This window comes from Rhynchophorus ferrugineus, unplaced genomic scaffold (genome assembly GCF_030347505.1).
Source record: "Rhynchophorus ferrugineus isolate W39M unplaced genomic scaffold, kcgeb_rfMv2 rfM2, whole genome shotgun sequence".
In the NCBI taxonomy this organism is placed as follows: Eukaryota; Metazoa; Arthropoda; class Insecta; order Coleoptera; family Curculionidae; genus Rhynchophorus; species Rhynchophorus ferrugineus.
Window position 1 is genome coordinate 13,588,617 of NW_027472581.1, and position 26,294 is coordinate 13,614,910.

A 26,294-nucleotide genomic window follows, 5' to 3' on the forward strand; every position below is an offset into this window, starting at 1 on the left:
CTTATCGGTGGTTTTTTCGCGGAGTTTAATTCCGTGGCATCCTTGTCGAATAATTGTAATATGATTTGGAGTCGAATTTTCGAAAACACATAATTTCCAAGAATATACATCTTGCCTGTTTTTTAGACAGGGCAAGATCTGGAGACTACGGCGTAATGTGATAGTAATGCTGTAAAACCACTTTACCGTGTTTTCGGGCCCATTTTGGACGTTTTTCGTTCAATACATGGTTCGAATTGATCATTTATTGTCTGCAGCAATTCCTATTAAGTTTTTCACAAAGTTTTAACAGTTCGTAATACATCACGTCAATCTGGTCCCACCAAACACCGAGCATTGTCTTGCGAGCAAATCGGCCGGTTTCGTCAGGTGAAAACCATGATTTTACGCTCAGTGTTTCGAAAATAAATACACTTTTCTTAAAAGAAATATGTCTGTGTTATGTTTGATGTCTCTTTTCTTTAATTTTTTCTGACTGTTAAATATTCTTGCTTCGGTCGAGGTTTTTACAGCGCCTGCAATATTTTCCTGATAATTTAACCCAGGTTGTGTTAGTTCGCCTTCTAAAGATGAAAGACATTTTCTTTTTCGAAAGACAAATTCCCTTTATTCTGTCAAATTCTGTTACAAACTGAGTTCCCTCATTTCTATGTATGTCTTCCGATGTTTCAATATTGGGGCCTTTTTAGTCTTTCTAATATTTAGTTCTCATTCTGTTTTTAGGTTTTTCAGCTATTTGTATTTTGCTTTTATTCCTCTTTAACAATCACAATACCCACGCAATTATCAATTATAGCGAAGTTCAAATTCATGGTTTTTCCAATTCTGTCATTCGTTTCCTTCTCCTGACTTCAATTACCTTCGATTTTTACATTCATATATTTAATTTGTTCTATTCTGGCTCTCCCATCACCATCATTTTTGTATTGTTTTTATTCATTAGTTCTGTATTCTCTTAGTGTCATGTTTTATTTGTTTTTTTGTAGATTCAAGTTCATTAGGAACTGATTGAATGTGTTCATTCTAATGACAAAATGTGTCTTCCAAACATCTAAACCATGAGGATGTTAGTTATTTTGTTATTTTAACTATGATGAGTTATTAAAGGTCTGGGGAATCCCTTAGTTGCGCAACAGTTTATTCATAAAACTTTTCTTGGAATTGGAAATACATAGTTATGTGGATATTTAAATATTTGCATATATCCACATGTAGTTTGGGTTAAACACTACTCCAATTCGAATCCAATAATTGCATCTATTTGAAAGCTCTATTATTGAAGAAACTTTACTGAAAAAATACTGCTCCCTCTGGGCTAAAAGAAACCTGTTATCCACGTTTAATTTCTTCTTTCACTCTAATTTATTTATTTAGATACACAACAATAATTAAATGTTATTATAAATAGGATAATATAATAGTTGCAGTTTAATCCATAGAAAATACATATTCACTTGCTTTATACATAGAAAACGTATTTACAAATTAAACCTTAAATTATTATGTATATTAAATAAATATATATATATATATATATATATCTGATCCTACCATATGTGCAGCAAGACTTTATGAATGAATGTCCATGAATATTCCGCTACTCTAAGTAGATAGCCCTCCTAGGATAGTATTTTCGAATTTGTGTGGTGTGATCGCATGTGAAGGTGTTAACTGAAATCCTGAAATGCATGAAGATTTGGTTTGCCTTAAAAGTCTTACAGTCTGTTGTCTTCCAATCTTATTGACCTTCCACGATTCTTTGTCATGACCATCAAATTCGCCATTTTAAAATTGTTGAAACCAAAACTAGTCAATTCGGGCATAACGAAGCAGCATCATCATACATTTTATAAACTATTTGATGAGTTTCGGCAGCAGATTGCGTCCATGGTTATAGTTTGTATACACCGAAAAACTTAATAATACTAATGGAAATTTTATCATTTTCTATAGAGAATTGTTTTTTACTGAACTATTACTGTTAATAGACATTTTTTACTGAAGAATATTACAGTTGCATTAGTACTGATTATGAATTTAAGCAACATTTAAACACATACATATACAATTAAATTCCTGTAAAATTAATTCGCAGCCATATAACAACCGTTGGAGAATCCAATTCCATGTGGCAAAACGTGCTCCTTATAGTTTTCATTCACACATTACTTAACTGAACATAAGACGCAAGGTTCTCAACGCATTTCACTTTTTACGAGAATAAAAAAATAAAGCGAATATGAGTCTTAACTGCAAGAATGACCATCGAAAAACCGATAAAGAAGATTAACCAAAGCGTCGTGGAAATATCATTTTACGAATGGCCCTTAATAAAGCTGTCAAAGCCGGAAATATGGTGCTATTTATACGGGATATTCGTTTGATCGCCGCTACCATCCAATGGTCCTAAATTAGGTTTTTCCTTTTCATTTTTATTCATGGAGGCCTTGGCTGGTGTCGATCAAGGAGTCAGCGAGACAACGAAAACGATTCAAACGCCCGATACCATATACATAACGGCGACATAACGATGTTTGCTTTTCCGAGTCATGTTTTTATTGAAACGGGTCCGAATAAAATGGGAAACGGTCGCCGAATGTTTTGAAACCAAATTGCTTCGATATTATACGTGTCTGAATTATTAATAAACAGTAATAAGCACTTCCTTTTTCTTCAACTTTTGTTTATATTCAGTATTTAGGTTAGATTAGCTCTCTATATATTAAGATTGTATAAAAATGTGATAGTTTATTTAATTCTCATTAGTTTTTGATTTATTAATATGAAAATATTGATTGCATGTATTCTGATTATTTTTTTGCAAGAATGCGTTACTGAATTTGTTCTATTGGCGTCAATAGACAGTAAGGGTTTCATTCGATTTTAACAGATCGTAATAAATTACATCTTGCTGATCCCACTATATCCACAGTAAAACTTTATGGCTTTGAATATTCCGGTACAGTATCAATGAGAATGCTTCTCCTGAAGCTCTCTGAAAGATCTTTTAAAGTTTGAGCTGAGGTTCCTTATAATAAATATTATTTAAAACGATATGAAACAGTAGTGTTACATTATGTGACCGTTATTTATTTAAGTAATATAAAAATGTAAAAATACAAATGATAAAAAAAGGCTGGCAAGGGTGCTACCTGGAGACGAGGCTTGGACAGTCGATGGTGGCACGTCTAAACCAAACGATCGTCGGGTCCTGAAAGAATGGAAATACCCTTCAATAACATCCCAGATAAACGTCTCGGTGTTGCCAACTATTCGTTATCGGGTTCTAGTTGGCGCTGCTGGCACCCCGCCCGTTTTCAACATTTGGGATTATATTTACACTATGTAAAATTCGACATGCCTCAAGGTCACTACAATATTCCACTGCCAGAATTTTACATACAATTATTTTAAGCAAATAGAAATACAAAAATGTATGAAAAAAAATCAAATCCTAAATACTGATATACCAAACAAAATGTGCTGCATGAAAAGGGCTTTGGAACATGTGGTAAATCGAAACGGTTGTGGTTAGTACGGTTGCGATCTGGTACGGCTGTTGATATATTCCGGTCCTACAGATACCGTTGCTTCATCGTCGCTTTGACACTTGAATGTGGTCTATCGACCACGTTGAAAACAAGCTATTTTTCAGGCAGGGCTCCCGTAATCGATGCTGTGGGAGGATCGATTATTCGACGACGTGGTAGCTTATTTTCTTCGACGACGAGACGTTGGAAATTCGGGTACCTCGGCGAAGACATGTCGAGTCTACGGTGACTTCAATCAGTACCTAGCTTCTGGAGCTGCTCGGTGACTAATCCGTAGTCACATACGTTACGGTAATTCAGAATAAACAAATAACGACGGTATCCGACCGAAGCTGCCCAAAGCCTTTCAAATCAAAATGTTTGCCATTATGACGGAGACGGCGAGCGAAGGAAAACATTATGATTTAAACATAGCGCCGAAAGAAATGTTTAGCCGAAACGCTGATGATTAAGCCGTGATGTAAACATCTCTTAAGAGTTCAAAAGATTGTGGAAGAAATAAAATTTGGACAAAAAATAAAAAAAAATTAATTGGAAATAATGAAATGAAATTTAAGTTCATTGTTCCAGCACTAAAATAAAATTAAATGAGGAACAAATGTTTGAATGAATGTAATGTTGAACGAACAGAAGTAAAATCGAAGAAGAATAGTTTTAAAAATATTGAAAATATTAACACAAAAATATAACGGCTACGTAAGATACACCATGTTGCACGTACCCTCCATTCACGAGTCCAAACACAATTTTGCGAAAGATGACGTCGGGGTTACCACTTTAGGGTAGATTGATATGGCTCGGTGAATGGAGGTAAAACGATATGAAACATGATGTTACATTATGTGACCGTTATTTATTGAAGTAATATAAAAATGTAAAAATTCAAATGATAAAAAAAAGGCTGGCAAGGGTGTTACCTGGAGACGAGGCTTGGACAGTCGATGGCGGCACGTCTAAACCAAATAATAACATCCCAGATAAACGTCTCGGGGTTGCCAGCTATTCGTTATCGGGTTCTAGTTGGCGCTGCTGGCACCCCGCCCTTGTTCAACATCTGGGATTATATTTCTGGGTATTTTGTAGACCGTTATTCCACTATGTAAAATTCGACATGCCTCAAGGTCGCTACATTATAATTCACTGTTTTCAAACACTTTTGGTATTCCAAATCATTCTTTGTTGTTGACATCAAAATTACCACTCATAGTTTTCTAAAATTAAGGTTTTCTTATTTGGTGGCCTCCTGCAGTAGATTAATACAATAACCAAAACTGCCATTTTATGCGGTTTACGTTGTTTTAATTTAACAGTATATTACATTGAAACTTTGTATGTTCACCAATAGATATCACTAATATGTGATCTATTTGTGATCTGCGGTTATTGAAAGTTATTAAAATAATAGAGTAGAATCTAACGCGGGAACTAATGTTAAAAAATGCTAAAATCAAATTCCTGCAGAAGCAGGAAAACGAACAATAATTGTAGTTTAAAAAATGACATAATAGGAAATTGATGGATATTGTATTAATTAGAAGATTGAATAGGGAGTAAATAAAAACCAAGATATGTTCGAAAAGGAAACAAATTAAAATCTACTAGCTAATATAAAAATCAGGAGAAATTATATAATAGAGAAGCGAGCTGAAGATTTGAATAAGTAATACGACAATAAACGAAATTATATACTTTTTTATATGCTTTCAAAAATGTGTATTATTTATAATATAATAGTTAATAATGTTCATGTTTTTTTATTCTAAAGTCTTCGTTTCAGTCACCCATTCCTTTTCAGATTGTTGAGTTGATCTTGGATAAACGTTTTATGAAATAAGAACATGAGATATACACATACTTGGCTTTGCAAGAAGTTGGCAGCAATAAAACTACTTTATATGTCTGTACGAATTATCGAAAAAACTTGGCATTCTTTTTTATAGACCTGGCAACATTTGGTAACACTTGTATATTACAGGTCTGACAGTAACCTTTCACTTTTAGTTTACAACTTTTGTTCTAAACACAAACCAGTTGTTTTGTACTACATTAGTTTTCAATTCAACAAAATATCGTTTACGATCAATTTTATTACATTATTTTATTACAAGAAAATGTCTTGGGAAAACGGTACAACGTACAACAATAAGCACGTTTAATACAACTTGTAAAAATTGCTAATAATTACCTCTATGCTTTTCAATACTACGATTTTGATATTGTGGACCATTATCATGGAAAGCCACATAAACAAGAAAATGCATTAGAAGATGTCCAACAGTGTATTTCACAACGTTTATAGAGTTTATAGAGAATATTACTCCACTTTTAAAAAACTTAAAAAACGAAATGTTATTTAAAAATTGTTTCTTGTAATAAATGGTTACTACGAAATATTATAACAGGTCAAATGAAGGGTCCCCGGCTAACATTGTAAAAACACATTTTTTTGGCAAAATTAGTTTTTTTTATTCAACATAATTCCCTTCAAGGGTGACACTGATTACAGTGACCGTCCAACTTTTCGATACCATTTTTGTAGTACGATTTGTCCTTTGCTTCAAAATAGGCCTCAGTTTCGGCGATCAGTTCTTCGTTTCACGCAAATTTTTTCCCAGCGAGCATTGTGAGATCCGAGAACAGGAAATAGTCGTTGGGGGTCAGATCAGGAGAATAGGGTGAATAACGAAGCTATTCGAAGCCCAGTTCATGAATTTTTGCCATCGTTTTCACTGACTTGTTACACGGTGCATTGTCTTGGTGAAACAGCACTCTTTTTTTCTTCAAATGCGGCTGTTTTTCGGCGCTTTCATCCTTCAAACGGTCCAATGACGCTATATAATAGTCGCTGTTGATGGTCCTTCCTTTTTCAAGGTAGTCAATGAAAATTATTCCATGCGCATCCCAAAATACAGACGCCATAACCTTACCAGCCGAACCACGTTTTCCACGTTTTGGAGCGGGTTCATCGAGTGCAGTCCACTCGGAGGATTGTCGATTGGACTTCGGAGTGAAATGATGGAGCCATGTTTCATCCATTGTCACATATCGACGCAAAAACTTGGGTTTATTACGCTTGATCATCTTCAAACACTGCTCCGAATAATCAACTCGTCGTTGTTTTTGATCAAAAGTGAGCCCGCGCGGCACCCACTTTGCACAGAGCTTTCTCATACCCAAATATTCGTGAATGATATGATATACACGTTCATTTAATATCTTTAGAGTATCTGCTATTTCATTCAATTTCAATTTACGGTCATTCAAAACCATTTAGTGGATTGTTTAAATATTTTCGTCAGCAACAGCCTCTTTTGGACGTCCACTGCTTTCAGCGTCTTGGGTGCTCATTTCACCACGTCTAAACTTAGTGTACCAATTCTTGATGGTTAATTTTCCTAGGGCAGTGTCCAGAAACTCAGGATCTAGCCAAGTTTTTGCTTCAACTGTATTGTTTCCCTTTAAAAAGCAATATTATATCAACACGGGAAAATCCTTTTTATCCATTTTTTTACAATAAAAAAGTTGCTTCACTTAAAATGTTATAATTCACAAATTAATGATCCGACAGCTGTCAAATTTATACACGCATCTTTTTTGATGGTTAGGGCTAACTAAAAATATATGAATTTAATTTTAGTAGCGCCATTTATGTGTCAGGCCCGGGGACTTTCCAATTTACCTGTTAGGTAATGGATATTTGATGGAATAATATGATAATGATCATAATTGAACAAGTTGCTTAAGTTGCTAAATAATACATCTCTGAATCGAGAGTCACCTACTCGACTCGCTGTATTTGCCCTATATTTCTTCTAATTGTCATTTATTTCTCTTGACCCATCTCTATATAGTAAATGGTATATTTATTTTCAAAATATTGTATTAGTTATTTTGCAAATTTTAAAGCTTGTCATACAAAAACTATTACATACATATTACATATTATATCCACAACCCCATTTTTTATCTTTCGGCTATTATGCTGCTTCAACGTTAATAAAACTCGTCTTCTTTGAAGGTGAGAACAATCGAGATATTTTTTCATATCTGCAAAAGAATGAAACTGCTATTCAGTCACTCCGTGTGCTATATGCTGGAATATATGACAAAACTGAAAGAGCAATATCAGGAGAATACTGCAGATGGGGTTTGATGTCCAATTTTAGACATATGAACCCGCATGGTCATAAAGGTATCGTCTATTCAAAGTCATTTTTTTACATACGTCATCAAGATGTTTAATGTATTGCCTGCCGTAATTTGTAAGTTCGTTTCAGAATCGGACAATATTTTCCTTCTTATTTTATTCTAGTTAAAAAGAGACATAATGCTGTCTGATTAGATCGAAAGCGTAAACGAATGAGCCTGTCAAAGTCGTCCGGTTGTCAGACGTATGCAAAATTCTTGAAAGCAATAGTAATAAAAGATTATAACTCTAACCTATGAAATATTGTGGCAGTATAATTAACTAATTTTATTTGATAACATTTTTGTTCACTTATTTTATTTAGATTAGAATTGTATTGTATGTCAAAGCCAAACTAAACTAAAACTCAGAGTTGATGCGGCAATATTCCGACGTTTTGATGTCACAAATTTAAACGACGTATATACAAAATATCTTTAAACAGACTATAGATTATTTCTTTTCTTGTCCACTTTATGCCAGCGCAACAGTTCCTGACGTGTGAAAAAAACATCGTTTTGTTTACATGTAGAAATCGTAATATATTTGTACACATAATAGTGAAATTGCTGTAATAATACTAGTTTTAAAGGGATATATATTTTAGATTTAAAATTAAACACTATGGTGCAATGATATTGCAATAGTAAGTGCAATGATATTGCAAGAGTAAGTGCAATTATATTACAACAATGTTAGATGCAAATTGTTGCACGTATTTTTATTGAATAGAATTTGTATGCGTACCATGTTAACACCATGTTCTAATCCGTTAAATATTTAATAGTTTACATCAAGGGATTCCTTGAATATGTAGTTTTTACATAAAAGGAGATCACAATTCTAATCGAGCAATTGTAACGACTATCGAGGTGAAAAGCGATAGCATTTGGCCAGTGATCGAGAATAAACACATTTTTTTCTCTTAATGGCATCGAAACCAATACGAATTGCCTCGTTAACTTGACTCGTTACTTTTCTCGACAAAAGCCAGCAGCTTCGGCAGCATACTAATTGAAACACAACGAAAAAGAAAGTTAAACAACAACATATGCGGACTACGACAATGTAATGAAAAATCCCGAACAGGTTAATGGATTATGATAGTTTTGGCTTGTAAAAACAAAAATAAAAAGCAAATTATACGAGGTAATGGTAATTGGAAAATTACTATGAATCGTTTCACTGGTTTTAATATCTTTTTACCACCTCCATCTTTATAGTATACGTTACGTTAGACCAAAAGCTGTACAGATCAGACTCACAATCAGAGAACTGTACTGCTTAATGGGAAGATACTCCCAACTTGACCTAAAATCAAAGGGATTGGTCTATCATAGTCCGTTATAAAGACTATATGGACTTATGGATTTCAACTATGGAGTTGCACTAATCATCAAACCAATTACTAATACGACGAATCACCACAATTACCTCAAAATCATATTAATTTTTGAAGTTATCCAATATTTTGCCTTAAAACATGGCATAATGTTACTAAATCATAGCAAAAAGCAAGAGAAAGCAGCACAATAGAAAAACATTACAGCTACTGGATAACATACAGTAAATCAGACCACCACATGAACTTGTACGGGGTATAAGGGTTTAATCTTAACTTTAATTTAAATAGACTAAATTATTTTTGTATGTTGTTGCAAGGATAACAGAACAATAGCAATAAATTAATTTTATATTATTAGATTGTACGATTGTAAAAAATATCTTTTGAGTACTAATTAAATTACGCGGGGAGGAAAGGCAGGTTTCCTGCGACTATTTTTAGCTATCTTCGTAAAAATGGAGTTTTCTTTCGATAATCTATGCGTCTTTGTATCTTCACTTCTTCTTCTGTATTAAAATAATATTCCATCAATCATATCAGGAAATAACCGGTCAACTGAAATGTACCCGGCCTGACACATAGATGGCTCTACTAGAATTAAATCCATACGTTTTTTAGTTAGCCATAACCCTCAAAAGATGCTTATATAAATTTGACAGCTTTCGGATCATTAGTTTGTGAATTATGGTCTTTTGAGTTAAGCAACTTTTATTATTGTGAAAAAAATATGGATAAAAGGAATTTCTCACGTGTTGATAAAATATTGCTTTTTGAAGGGAAAAATACATTTAAAGCAAAAACTTAGCTTGATGCCAAATTTCCCGACACTGCTCCAGGAAAATCAACCGTTAAGGATTGGTATGCTAAGTTTAGACGTGGTGAAATGAACACCGAAGACGGTGAATGCAGTGGACGACCAAAAGAGGTTATTACCGACAAAAACATTTAAAAAAATCCACAAAAGATTTTGAATTACCGTAAATAGAAATTGAATGAAATAGCAGATACTCTAAAGATATCAACTGAACGTGTACATCAAATCATTCACGTATATTTGGGTATGAGAAAGCTCTGTGCAAAGTGGATGCCGCGCGAGCTCACTTTTAACCAAAAACAACGACGAATTGATGATTCGGAGCAGTGTTTGAAGATAATGAAGCGTAGTAAACCCGAATTTTTTCGTCGATATGTGACAATGGATGAAACCATCATTTCACTCCGAAGTGCAATCGTTAACAGTCGGCTGGCAAGGTTATGGCGTCTGTATTTTGGGATGCGCATGGAATAATTTTCATTGACTACATTAATTAACAAAGGAAGGACCATCAACAGCGGCTATTACATAGCGTTATTGGACCGTTTGAAAAGAAAGTTCTGCTTCACCAAGACAATGCACCATGTCACAAGTTAGTGAAAACGATGGCAAAAATCCATGAATTGGGCTTCCAATTGCTTCCTCATCCACCGTGTTCTCCAAATCTGGCCCCCGGCGACTATCTAGATCTGAGAACAGGAATCTAAGACAGGAAGGAAGGACAGCAAGAGTTGATCGACAAAACTGAGGCCTATTTTGAAGCAAAGGACAAATCGTACTACAAAAATGGTATCGAAAAGCTGGAGGATCGCTATAATCAGTGCATCATCCTTGAAGGGAATTATGTTGAATGAAAAAAAAAACTAATTTTGCCAAAAAAATGTTTTACTATGGTAGGCCGGGGAGTTTTCAATTTATCCGTTACATATCAAAGTTTGTATTAAACACGTCATTGAATTTTGTTTAATGCTATTATATAGTACATTATCATAAATATAATTTTGTTTAAGGATTATTCTGTCGTTATATCGTGAACAATGACAAGAAATATTATTAAACCTTATTAAAAAATGCAATTCGTAGAAAAAATTATCCGAAACAAATACCTTTCACATTTACTAGGCTTGGTAAGTCTGTTTCGTTCGTATTTATCAAGAGATAAAATCGTCGACCTTTAATTAATTGAAGGTGGTGTCATATATTATCTTTAATCATCACTCGTATGTACGAAAACGAAACGACGAAGATATATTGTTGTCTGTCCAGTGGAAGTGACTGTTGTAACCGTATTTCCCTTGTGGTACCTAGCATATGTTATTATTGAACTTTCTTTTTGGTCTATTTCCATTCAATGAAAAAAATAGTAATAATAAATGATTTTATGATCGATAATTTACAAGGCTGAATGTCTATTTTGCTGTCACTGACCAAATGACATCATTTCTGCTACTATAAATTGTTCTGTTCGTATTATAAATATATTATTTATTGCTCAATAAACTTTATTAAATATAATGAAGTAAATTAGTATTTTTTTAGCGGGATTGGTTGGCATAGTGGTAAATGTGACACGACGCTCCTCCTGCTGATGCTATAGTCGCGGGTTAAAATCGTTTAAATGGTCGTAAATAGTGATAGTTTAACATTTTTGTGATTGTCCTAAGGCAAGAGTGCAAAATCCGACAAGGAAAGTGTTCCCTGTTACGCTAATAACTGGGTTGGGTAAGACCGGATGTCTCGTGGGATGATTTCAAAGTTGGTCACTCGCCAGCCAATAAGTTTAATTCCGAGTACCGTGGTTCAGAGCCCACGTTAAACAATAGGTTCAGTCCAGACAAACCCTGGTTCGTAAAAAGGAAACTTTAAAATATAAAAAGCAGTATTTTTTAAATAATAATTTAATGTCCACTGGCATTAAAACATTATAATTTAATAAATAAAGTTAAAAAGTTAATTAAATAGTAAGACTTTTGGTACAAAGCGCAAAATAGGTTTTCATTTTCTAAATGTTTATAATTCCTTTCATTAGATACAACAAAATTCAACGATTTAGCTTACATCGCCATGCTGGGTTAATTTCTAATGATTTTTTTTATTACTCTTCGTGTGTCCACAATCTGCCCTATTAGCAATAAGTATTTCTTCTGTCTATATTATATATATACATGGCATGTAGAAAATCACTTCATTAAGCAATCTTCTGTATAAAATATTATCTTAATTAATTAGTCTTATTCTAAAGCTTATTCTAAAGTCTACATATGTCCAGTAATCAGATCAGGTGGTGTTAAACGTTTTAGTCTACGCACTTCACTATCACGTCGCATATTTAGCTGATTAGCGAGTACATTGGGATGCACTGACACTCTTTCGAAGTACTTCACACAAACACGTTGAATTACACTCGTTATAGGTTCTAGAAGAATATCGCTTTGTATCACTTTATTTGAAATATAGTACGGGGCATCAACAATGGCACGCAGCACCTTATTTTGGAACCGTTGAATGATAGATATATTAGATTTGCTAGCGGTACCCCATAGTTGAATTCCATATATCCAAATAGGCTTGAGTAAATTTCTAATGATAAAATAAAATTTGATTCTTTTCACCAATTTTATGCTCCCTCGACGGTCAACTTTTTTTGGTTCAGTGATTTTCTCGCTCTCTGCTACATCATAAACCCAAAAAGAATGGGAATTTAGTAAACCCAGCTTGTGGCAGGAGCAACATGCACATTTTTTTTAAATTCCATATACATTTACAAATAACGTTCCGTTGTGGCATTAAATGATGGTACTTTCACTATTACTTTGTATATAGTAGTGTACTATAAATCCATCTGTTATTGATTGATTTGACTATCCTGACTTGCTTAATTAATTAATTATGATTGATTGAATTAATTAATTAGTATCACATACAGGGGTTGCCATTTATGTTTCGGTATTAGGCTAAATAAAATGATAAGAATCCCATTGCAAAAAAACCACATTTGGTAATTAGTGTTTTCATTGTCCTTTAAATTGACTGTTTTTGAAGGTACACTAATTCGGAATATTTTATGCATTAGTGCTCTTTGTTTTCTTTGTATTTTTAGCAAAACTATAATGCCACAATGACAACATAACATTTGTTATATAAAAGAATTGAATAATATTAAAAATGACATGGTTATAGTATAATTTCATTCACATTATGAGGTTATATAATTATAATTTTCAAAAGTTTTGTAAATTATTATTATTGTTTAGTTTTTATTTTGTAGATACATATTTTGTCAGTTAGGGAGTTGCTATGACATTTATTAATGAATTTAAGTGTATGGTATGGAAAATAGTATATCACATTTATCAAGAGATTGATAATAAAAATAACGTATTTTATTTATGATTTCAAATCTCTTGAGATGCGGATTTTTCACTGTTATAAAACTTTACTTTTGAGCAAAAAATTAAATGTGTATCGAAAATCATTCACAGACTCTATTACAATAAGAACTTTGAAACGGACAAAACGATTGGACCTCTTTGGTAAAAAAATAGAACAAGATGAATACCACGAATGAGGTTAAAATGATCCATCATACGCATTAAAAAAGGGTGAAATGTGTCAATTTTCGCGCAATAATCTTTTAAATTAATGTTTTGGATGTAGGGTAAAAAGACGCATATGCTATGCCAAAGGTTATATTTCACATCAATATTGGTCATCCGAACAAACTATGAACGTTCAGCACGTGGCTCATCTTCCAGGTTTTTATAACTTACACCTTTTAAATATGTCGCAATCAATCGCTAAGTGCATCTCTAAAAATACAAATTTATTACAGGAATTTGCTTCGACAAAATATAATTTTAAAAGACGTTTATAACTTTTTTATACACACAAATTATAGGCAAAAATTATAGTATTTTAATATACTGACTACTTTACCTGACTTCAGAACTACACAACGCATGGTTTCTTTTATGATTGGGTGGAAATAACTGCAACAAAATATATGGATTAAAATATAAATAAGAGAGAAGGATTTGTATCTTAATATTCCAGACTAAGACGGCAGTGGCTAAGCATCTGTTGTAGAAAGTCTCCATAGAGGGTGTTCGGAATCCTGCAGCATCAACGGCAAAGCGTCGACTATGGATCAGTGATAATGTGATGGTTATGTGTTAATGCCAAGCCTTACATCTAATTATATCAATGATATTAGAACTGTCTTGAAAGCCACAGAAGACAAAAATATTGCCAGTTAGCGTAAAAAATAACAAGAAAGTTTTTTTTATTAATCTGCTAGAACGTCAACAATCTGCCCGTAAGGAATAAGTATAATTATATGATTTTAGTTATATAATATAACCATCCTCGCATGTAGAAGATCACTTCAGTAAGTGATCTGCTGTACAACTTATAATCTAAATCTTATTCTAGATACTATTCTAGCTTATTCTAGAGGTTATTAAATCTCACTCTATGTGCCTATTAATTAGTTCGTATGGTAATTTGCGTTTGAATCTATGCACTACACTGTCATCGCGCACATTTAACTGTTTGGCGAGTGCATGTGGGGATATCGCGCTGAATCAGTTTGTTGGACACGTAATATGGGGTATCGACTATGACTAGCCAAACTTTATTCTGGAAGCTCTGGAGGATATCTATGTTAGTTTTGCTACTAGTACTAGTTCAATATCATATGCCCAAATAGGCATGAGCATTGATTTATACAGCAAAACCTTGTATCTAATGATAATTTAGATTTACGCCCTATCAGTCAGTAACCCCAAGTAGTATATTGCAGTTGAAAGTGCGTATAGGGCAAAAGCTTTTTCATTTTAACATGCAGCCTAGTGGGCCACACTTTGTCGAAGGCCTGAGAAGTATCGAGAAATGCAGTGGAGCAATATTTTTTATCGTTTAAGGTTTTGTTAATTTGGTGCACTAATGTATGCATTCGTTCTATTGTTCCGTGTCTATTACGGAAGCCAAATTAATGGTCTGGAATAATATTTCTCTCTTCTGCGATTATTTTGAGTCTCTTAATGTATACTTTTTCGAACAGTTTAGAGATCACAGGTAAAAAGCTTATAGGACGATAAGAGAAGACATAATGATTTGAGCCACTTTCGAAGTTATTAATTTGATGTCCTTTTCTGAGAGCTCTTTTAAGATTCTTGTAGTAATTAGGTCAAAATCAGGAGCTTTTTAGGAGCTTTTTTAGAATTGATTTCTTTATATATTGTTTGTTTTACTTCCTTAACAGTAAATTTCTCATGCAGCATATCCATTTGAAGAGGAGTGTTAAGAAAACCAACTATGTTATTTTCTTCTGTTGGCGATATTTCGAACGGGTACGGATTAAATACTGTTTTTAAATGTTTAGAGAAAACTTCTGCTTTATCTTTATCATTCCTAGCCCAGGTATTGTTGTCAATTTTAATGCACGGATTATGTGTTGTTGAGGTTTTTAAATCTTTTTTGTTACTTTCCAGAGAGAATATTCCGTTTCATCAGTTAGCGTTAAGTTTTCTACATTTTTCTGCGGCCTTGTTGAATTTTCTTTTGTTTTCTTCTATTCTATTTGTTGTCAGGTTTTTTGCAGTTTTCTTTTTTCGGCAATTTTTTGTTTAATTATAGATGAAATATAATTTAACTTTTGATATGTCGTGTAAGAAAGTATTTATATCTATCATTTTTATATAGCAAAATAACATCATGGTATGAGACTCTTATCAATGAAATACTTATAAGAAATAATAAAAAAAGAAAACAAGAGAAGCTTTAACATATCAGTAGAGAAAGAGCTAAAAGGGCTGATCCACAATGAAGAAAACCAAAGACTTTAATAATTTAAAAATCTATTTTTAAAATATATTAAATATATATTCAAACTACTCCAAGAAAAATTACCTTCGAGTTAAGTTAACGTAGTTTGTTGCCATTTTTTTTTCGCATTTCAGAAAGAACTTCTGGTAAGCAAATGACTGTACTTTCCAATATCATATCAATGAAACCATTCAGACGATAATAGCTTTCAGTTGCTTCACACAGTAATCACTTTTGTCGGATTTGGCTCGTTTTGTAAGAACCAAACAGTGGATTGATGTTTTGTTTGAGGCTCATACGTACAGATCCAAAATATTACACACCTGTGTAAATGTTATACACAGCTTTTGATACATTGTGACTTCTTGAACATTTTTTCCATAATTTAAGAGAAGCTAATTTTTTTGAATTCGTGTCAATTGATCCTGATGAGTGATTTTCAGTGATAGCATTAATAATTTCTCACACAATTATTGGTTTTAGATGACTTTCGTCCCTGAGCTAACTGCAGCGCCAAAACTCGAAGAACTCGAAGAGTTTTTTTTTGCTGAGATTAAATTTTCAAGTCACGATAAACAGCACAAATTGTGCTCAAATGATAAAACGTTATAGAAAATATGTTGGATACAAAAGTCAAACTTCCAAGTAGAAATATTCCGTGGAGCCTAACAATACTTAGCATTGCCAAGGGTCAAAATATAAATAACAGGTCAATTGAAAAGTTCCCGGCCTGAAACATAGATGGCGCCATTAGAATTAAATCCATATGTTTTTAGTTAGCCCTAACTCTCAAAAGATGCGTGTATAAATTTTACAGCTGTTGGATCATTATTGTGAAAGAACTCGATAAAAACGGTGAACGCAGTGGGCGCCCAAAAGAGGTTGTTACCGACGGAAACATCAAAAGAATCCACAAAATGATTTTGAATGAACGTAAATTGAAATTGAATGAAATCGCAGACACTCTAAAGATATTAACTGAACGTGTACATCATATCATTAACGAATATTTAGGTATGAGAAAGCTTTGTGCAAAGTGGGTGCTGCGCGAGCTCACTTTTGACCAAAAACAACAACTAGTTGATGATTCGGAGCAGTGTTTGAAGATGATCAAGCGTAATAAACCCGAGTTTTTGCGTCGATATGTGATAATGGAAGTCCAATCAACAGTGGACTGTACATGATGAACCCGCTCCAAAGCGTGAGGAAACGCAAAACAGTCGGCTGGCAAGGTTATGGCGTCTGTATTTTGGGGTGCGCATGGAATAATTTTCATTTACTACCAACAGCGACTATTACATAGCGTTATTGGACCATTTGAAGGACGAAATCTCCGAAAAACGGCCGCATTTGAGGAAAAAGAAAGTGCTGCTTCACCAAGACAATGCACCGTGTCACAAGTCAGTGAAACCGATGGATCAAAAATCCATGAATTGCGCTTCGAATTGCTTCCTCATCCATCGTATTCTCCAGATCTGGCGCCCAGTGACTATTGCTCGCTGGGAAGATTATCGTCAAATGAAGAGATGATCGTCGAAACTGAGGCCTATTTTGAAGCAAATGACAAATCGTACTACAAATATGGCATCGAAAAGTTGGAGGGTCGCTATAATCAGTGTATGGAAGGGAATTATGTTGAATGAAAAATCCTAATTTCGTCAAAAAATGTGTTTTACTATGGTAGGCAGGTGACTTTTCAATTGACCTGTTAGAAATCATCGTATAAGGATTGTCCATTGTTTGGATTGAAAATGTGAGTAAGCATAGCCATTAAGATAAAACCAAATCGTGAATCACTAATGTTACTGAAGCCAAGAGAACCAAAAGCACTCTAATGGCTCTCCCATTCATTAGCTGGTTTTTTGATATATCTCGCAGAATACGTACATATGGATTATACCTTGTTGAATTTTACTCATTTATCTATAGACAGTCGCTGACAAATATAAAATACTCATGCCCTAGAGCAAATTCGAAATCACGACTATCTAATCAATATGAGGAATATCCCGTCGATTTGACCACCGCGCTAGCAAGTCGGCGGTAATTAAAATATGGCTGCAATTGTGATTTGTGATGCAGCGACACGAATGTCTTCGATTTATCAAAGTTGGTAATCGCCAAGGCGCCGTATTTCCACACAGCAATTACCCTAATTGGAAGCAACTCTCAAACTATTCGTTCTGTTCGCTGATAATGCCTGCTTTGTTGTTTTGTGCAGCCGTTCCAGTGTCTTATTAATAAAATTTCCTTTTTCTTTTTGATTTCTTGAATGTTACACAAACAGTAGAGAAGAAAATAAGCGAATCGTTGCTACGTTCCACATAGAAAGTAAGTTGGCGTTCGCGTTTCCACGCTCCTCCACGCCGCCACGAAAGCTGGTCGCGCTGCGACTTTCTTCGCTCGCCACGGCCGTCAGACAGACGTACAGACACACGAAATTCGACTCGGACACCCGGCAACCAGTTGGTGTTGGTGAGCCGGTAGTGCAACGACGAAACGGGATTCCTGCCGCGAGATATTCACCGGTTTCGGTCGGACAGCATGCGTGCGAACCGAATTTAAACCACCGTCTTATCGCGAATCCCATTAAGAAATTGTAATGGGCCCTTTACATAAACTGCAGTCGTTCTTTAGCGCCAGCGTGGTGGATATTAACAATAACAGTTCGGTTGGTGCTAAGATGGGATTCAAGGGCAAGACCAAAAGACATTTTGGTAGTGAGATTGATTTCTTCGTACAGGGTGAACGCATCAAGACCAAAACCTACGTTTGGTCTTCGATTAAAACACCCAAACGTTCGAAAGGTAGTGAGTTTTGATATACCAATAGAACTAAGGATACATTATTGCTTATTTTCATTTTTAAGTGCATGTGAAAATGTATATTTGAATTTTAATATAAATAAATAATTCGTAAACAAATTTATCAGATATATGCATCAAAATACCACAAATATACCTTGATATGTATCAGGTTTTTTCGATTCACCTTGAAGCACATTTAAAGTCAGTAGTGCTCTTTCCCATCACTGCATTTTTTTAAGCTTGACATTTTGATATTGTACAGTTCTTCTAGTTTTATCAAAATTAATTTATAAAAATGTTAGTAGTTTTTGATTAGAAATAATAGTTACTAAACACTCTCTAAACTAATATTGATGTAAACATGCGTACTGTAAATGATAAATATATTACTCGCAATTACTGAAATTTGTTTAAATTTGCCGAAAAATTAATGAAGATCTTGCTATATTTCAATCTGCTTTAACAAGAAATAGCATTTGTTTTATAGCGTTGATTTTTCTATGAAACAAGTATATTTTTAGGAAGTATTTATAATTAATATTTGCTAAAATTTAAGGTGTTCTCAAAATTATTTATGTAGTTTCACTTTTAATTTTTTAACAGAACATATTGTTATAAGTATATGGCAAAAATATTAATTACGTTAATATATTGAAGGGAATTATAGTGGACTTAATTTCTTATGGGTATTTAAATGACCTTTCTCGTTTATTATTTTTGTGTCAATAATTAAAGGCATACCATAATATACGGCAAACTTGTATATTTTAATTTAAATAATAAGGAATTAAAGTTAAGCAACTTTATATTAATATATGTATTTTCAAATAATCCAAACATGGTTCATTAAAAGAAACTCATAATGTGATCAATTGACCAAATCCTACGATTGGTCTTTCGAAAGGTAGTGGGTCTTAAAATACCTATAAAATTAACGACACTTGTTTTGATGCTTATTTTAATTTTTAACTGCATGTGAAACCGTATTGCAAATATAATGTTTAGTTCCATTTTATTATTTTATATAAATAGTAAACAAATTTATCATCCAAATATATTCCTCGTAATATATAGTCCGTTTATTTTATAGCAAAATCAAATTGCTTTTGAAATTTGTTTAAATTTACTGAAAAATCAATGAGGATGTTGAAATATTTTAATCTTCTTTAATAAGAAATATAGCATTTAATTATGGTATTGATTTTTCTATAAAAAAAGTATATATTTAGCGTGTAATTATAATTAATATTTGCTAAAATTTCAGGTTTTCTCAAAATTATTTGTGTAGTTTTATTTTTAATTTTTTAACAGAACATAAATGATGTTGACGATCATCACAGACATCACAGTTCTTTTTATATTTTAGTACAACATATATGTCTCTCTATGAATTAAACCAGCTGAAGTTTTTTATGTTTATGTTTTTTAAATTAATCTAATTAGGCAACACCTTCTATATTGAGCAATGAACTTGTTATAAGTATATGGCAATAATATTAATTATATTAATATATTGAACGGAAAAAGACATGGAAAGGGGCATAGTCTATTTTATTTCTTATGGGTATTTAAATAACTGATAACATATCACAAAGTTTTTATATTTTATTTAAATAATAATGAATGAATGTTAAACATTTTTGTATTAATATATGTATTTTAAAATACTCAATCGCCAAAAAATTTATCATATATACAAAATACTATAAAAATAATTCATAAATACAGATCAGTCTTTTCAAATCCCCTTGGACTTAATTTAAAGTTAACGGTGTTCTTTCCTACCACTGTACTTTTTTTAAGATTGGTTTTTAAACCACCGTCTTTTCGGGACTTGATTAAATCGAATGAAGAAATTCTAATGGGACCTTTACACAAACTTCAGTCATTCTTTATCGCCAACGTGGTCGATGTTAACAATTACAGTTCGGCTGGTGCTAAGATGTGATTCAAGCGCAAGACCAAAAGACATTTTGATAGTGAGATTGATTTCTTCGTACAGGGTGAACGCATCAAGACCAAAATATACATTTGGTCGTCGATTAGAACTCTCAAACGTTCGAAAGGTAGTTAGTTTTGATATACAAATAGAAATAAGGATACATTATTGCTTATTTTCATGCTTTTTTAAACGCATGTAGAAAGGTATTGCAAAAAATATATATTTCTATTTTAACATCAGTAAATAAATCGTAAAAAAATTATCATGTATCATGTATAAAATCAGTGGTGCTCTTTCCCATCGTTGCATTTTTTTAAGATTGGATTATTTCGATATTGTATAGTTCTTCTACTTTCATCGAATTTAGTTTATATTCGTATTAATTTATAAAAATATTCGTACTTTTGCAAAAAAAAAATTCATTTTCATTTTGTAGCAAAATTAAACTGTGTTGATTTTATTTATGTTTATTAAATATATTCTTATCAAGTATTTATTTTTTATTTTAATATTTTCTAAAATGTAAGTTGTTCTCTAAATATGTGTAGTTCTGTTTTTAATTAGTTAATAATAAATAAATCACGTTGATTATTATCACACACACATAGTTCTTATATTTTACTACAAAACATATGTCTCTGTATGAATTAAACCAGCCAAAGTCCTTTAGGTTTTAAGGAATCTAATTAGGCAGCACCTTCTATATTGAGCAATGAACATGCACATGGTACAAATATTAATTCCATTAATATATTGAGGATATTATAGAATGTTTTATTTCTTATGGGTATAATATACTACAAAGTTTTTATATTTTAATTTAAATAATAATTAATGAATGTTGTGTAAATTTATATTATATATGTTTTATTATTTATCTATTTATATATGTATTTTAAAGTACTCTAAACATAGTGCACACATTTAAAGTCAACAGTGTTCTTTTCTTAACAGTGTTTTTTAAATATTGTCATTTAGATATTGTACGTTTCTTTTGTTTTCATCAAATTTAATTTATAAAAATATTTTGTCAAATTAAATAAAAATTAATTATTATAACGTATTATCTAAATTAATATTTGTTTAAATTTGAAATAAAAGATATCTTCTGATTTCCCGGGCATTGTCCAGTAGCTTTTCACATTTTAAGATGAAATCGTGGATAACTTCGTAAAACCATCTGATTTCGAGTTAATTGTGTAATTCTTCATTGATTATCTTGCTATATGCATTGGTACTTAATCGAGAAACTTTGTTTTGCCAACATTGGATTAACAGTCGATTTCGTGTTTTAGTGCAACTCCATATCCGTACCCCCTAAGTCCAAATAAGCTTTATTAGTGACCGATAAACCAATCTATTTGATCTTAGATCGAATTCTCAATATCTTCCGATTAACCAGTACATTTCTTTGATTTTGTTGCTGATTTGTTTTTGCTATTTTAAATATTTTATGGCAAAACAAATATTATAAAAAACATTATAATCTATTAATTGTAAATGAAGCGTGTTAGTTTTGGAGTGTGTTTGAATTTGGTAAAAAATATATGTTTTTTAACGAAAAACCTGAAATATTTGACTCTGGTTAACAACAAATATAGTATTTGTTTAACTATCTTGATTTGTCTATAAAAGGTGTATTTATTACAAATGTTTCATGAAATCAAATGTATTCTGAAAATTATTTGTATAATTTTATTTTTAGTTTTGTCCATAAAAAATAAATGATGTTAAGAAAATATTTATTATCATCACATATGTATTTATATGAAGTATGGATAATTTTATTTTATTAGGGATTTCTTTACCAAGTCCTTTATATAGGGACTAAATTCTTACCAGTAAAGTCGGTATATTTGAAACTGTTTCATAACTATTTAGTTATGCTTATAATTTAGCTGATAGCACATATCCAGTATCAACTGGAAAAGAAATTATAATCAGTTTTATTTGTTATGGATATTTAAATAAGTCTACTTAATTTATTAAAGACATTTTGTAGAGAAAATTATTGTGTTTAAAACTTTTTTACAAAATATTAACTGGTTTAGTGAGTGTAACCGCAATGGCTCACTAATTGTTTCCTTCCTTATTAAGCAACCTGATGTTTGAATCTCGTTAAGGCTTATTTTTAATAAACATTTATTTTAAAGCATTATTTTAACAAATCTGATCATCATTAGTTACGTTAGCAATTTAGTATTAACAATCTTACTATATACTTAAAATTATTGTAAAGTTTAGTATGTAATAATTACTTTGAATATTATTTCAACATTGAGTTTTAACATTGATTTACTTTGTTTTTGATCAATACCTTGAATTTAACAACCTGTTTTTGATGCAGTAAATATAAAAGTTGACAAAACCTTTAAATCTACAAAATATGGGTCTGAGTTAAGAGGTTTCATCGTGAAGGCCATAACAAAAATTACTGTTTTTAAAATCAAGCATGTGTCGAATTAAAATCTATTTCTTGATAAATTAATCAGCCTACATTAGTATGATCAGAGTAATTTACTATTAATGTAGTAATAAATACGAATGATTTTGAATGTTTTTATACCATCAATTTACAAAACTATGAATTATTTTGGAATATTGGCTGTTTTTTTATTGAAAATAATTACTAAGCGTTTTGTTTTAGTGTTTAACTAATTTACATAGAAAGAGAAACAATTTGTAGGACTTCAAAAATAGAATGCTTCATGTTAACAAATTTATAAGTTTTTCTTTTGAACTTTTATTAAGAACAGAACTTCCATTAGAACCTAAACGTAACGGTCTTATCAACCATTACTTTTAGGTTCTAATGGAAGTGCTCTCCTTGTTTCTCGCTATAGTTTTCTAGATTCTTGGGAAATCTAACCAGGTGACTGTGAAGCTCATATTGACATTTAAAGTTTCGAGTGCTTGCCAATAAATTTTTTATATAATTTCTTTATAATTTGATGCTTTACAGAGACCTACAAAGTTTTATACCATTAACACAAAACCTCTTCAAGATTTACTTTCAGAGTCTGTTTTTAATACTTCCATATCTAGCTTATTGCAGTGCTTTGACATAACTTGAGATTTGCAGTTCTTTGGAGGACCACACAGAGAACTGGATTCACTGTAATATCTCATAATTCTCATATCTCATATTCCAATTTTTTTGTACCCACTGATAAACAACTGGCCATAAACTTTTTTCTAATGATTTTTTTGCAGAGCCAATTTAATATTTTATTATAGTATTGTTGCACTTGCATGTTATTACATCCATTTATTTATTCCAAAGTTTCTCTCTATATAAATATGTATGGGTGTATGTTCTTATATGTTATGCACTTAGAAGTTTCAAATACCCCTCATTCTTTGATATAATGGTATAAATACATCGATTACAAGCAAATCTAGGTAATTTTTACCTACATCAGTACCCGTAACGTTGAATGTTCGTTCAATATTATCATTCCATTTTTCAAAATCTTTAATCGAGCCAACTTTCAATGTTTTTTGTTCAATTGTCTCAGTGACATAAACCACATCGCATGATATTCCGCTGAACATTTATCTTTTCTAGGATCAATATTGTCTAAAATATAATAAATTAACTATAGAACTGAACCCAATTTGCAAAATTAAAGTAAATAAAAGAATAGATACTCCTGGAGGAACTTCTACAAATGGCTGTCGGGTAGTTTCGCAATATTCACAACTAAATGACATTTCCATCATTGTCTACTTTTTGAAACAAAAATCTAAACGGTATAAAAACAAATAAAAATATAATACTTAATTCTATATGTAATAGAAGTGAATAAAAGCAATGTAAAATTAATTAATAAACTCAAGTAGTATTATCATATCATATAAGTTAACGATATATATATATATATATATATATATATATATATATATATATATATATATATATATATGTATTTAATATAAATATGTAAATAATATGTATGTATATAATATAAAAAGGTAGCTTATATAGGTATTATGATTAGTTATTAACCAAACAAAACTTTTTAACAAACTACATTCAAGTATATTCGACGTCATCTACGATGTGCATTGGATGTTTTATTGGAAGGACTATACGGACTGGGACCGTCGCAAATGACGCGAAAATTGCCGAATTTAACCGAGTACTGATGATGCGTCACTGAAAGTAGCCACTACTACTAGATTTCACAGTTCTGGGAGATTATATAATTCTGGTGAATTTATGAGGCTCGTATTTTCCATTACTTGTCATTTATAGAATCCTTCGCAAACACAAACGCATTAAACATTTTTTTCATCTTTAACCGGCTCGTTAATCTAAATTCGGCCTCCGCGGATCCAGCATTAACGATTTTAATTGAATCATCCCAGTGATTTATTCCTTTAGAAAACGATTGCTTCTACATTTAATTAGTCCCGCTTACGTTGTACGTAATTGATTTAGCTCCAAAGGAAGAAGATATGTCGTTATCTGTCTTTTATTAAATTGGGATCGGCCAGAGTTAATTACTTTTAATATGTGTCTTACGCGAGACCCGTCAGCGTGGTCGACATAATTGAGATTATGTATGAATCGCGGATATGTTCTATAAATGGTTTTTCTTATCGTAATTGATTAGAAAACTAACGGGGCAATATAGTCTAGACATTCCGACAAGATATCGATATTTTTATATAGATATAATAGGAGCTTAATAAACCTTTAAAATTAAGTTTTTAGCATTTAATTTTAAAGCTTTAGGTATTTCGAAATTTTTATTTGGTAATTTTAATGATCCTCCAACCGTCATCCCATATTCGGTACTAATATTTCGTAAGGTTTTTTAAAAAATATCGCTTTTAAAATATCGATATTTTTTTGGATCGATGTATCAATTTCTCTGTTTTCCGATATTTTGTTTTAAATACCGATATTTTTCCTGGTTGTTGCAATTTTTTTAATTTATTTATTATTAAAACTATAGTCAATTCAAAACAGCAGTGTACCCACGTGACCTGTCAAAATGTTGCAATGTTGCTGCAGCAACTCTCAGTTTTAGTACATTTTGGCTATAAAATAATGAAATAAAAATGTTATATATTATAATTCATATTAACATAATAGTATATCTAATGGATATATTATCGAAGAACTACAATTAATTATACAGCCGCAATAATTTATAGGTTAGAGTTGTATTATTATATTTACATTGAACTTTTCCACACTGGTAGTGATATCCCCCGAAGGCCCTATTCACCTAACTAACAATTGTATCTAAGTAATGTATTTTACTTTCATTTGAGAGCATATTTACGTTTTACGCTTAGTGCTTGTTTCCTTCGATGCAATGTTTCCTTGCAAAGTCATTATGATATTATTATATTTCTCCTTGTTAGTTTGTTCTATTACTACCTGTATCCATCTTTCTTGATAAAACTACATTTAATCACTACATTCTCCTTAATGCATTTGCAGTATCTGCAAAACAGTTAGTATTATTTCTCTCCTCATACATTTTAACCAAATGTTCATATTTATTCTGAACAATAACACACATGCTCATAAAGCTGTCACACTCTGTAATACAATTTCCTACAGTTAAAGTATATTAATTGTATACTGACCTTTAGTTGTTTCCTCTTTCATCAACCTGTCTTGGTAATTGTCAGAATTGAATCATAGACCAACATAAAGTTTTATTCAATCACTGTCATTTTCACACACACTAATCAAGTGAATAACTAAGCTGTTTATTTCCAATATATCGAAAACTTGCTCAATATTCTATCATTTGTCAGCTTCTTCTTCAATGTGTCCGATCGAGCTCCCCAAACCCTGTT

General features: G+C 31.9%; 1 protein-coding gene and 1 long non-coding RNA gene across 5 annotated transcripts in view; both read left to right on the plus strand.

The window, feature by feature from the left end:
• Positions 1-26,294, plus strand: part of LOC143191833 (uncharacterized) — a 401,964-nt gene that overhangs the window by 276,178 nt on the left and 99,492 nt on the right. The gene's annotated exons all lie outside the window — the stretch shown is intronic.
• On the plus strand, positions 2,715-5,641 carry LOC143191848 (uncharacterized). Its single transcript, XR_013004644.1, has 3 exons — positions 2,715-3,345; positions 3,392-3,813; positions 5,286-5,641. It is a non-coding gene; the product is annotated as an uncharacterized LOC143191848 (long non-coding RNA).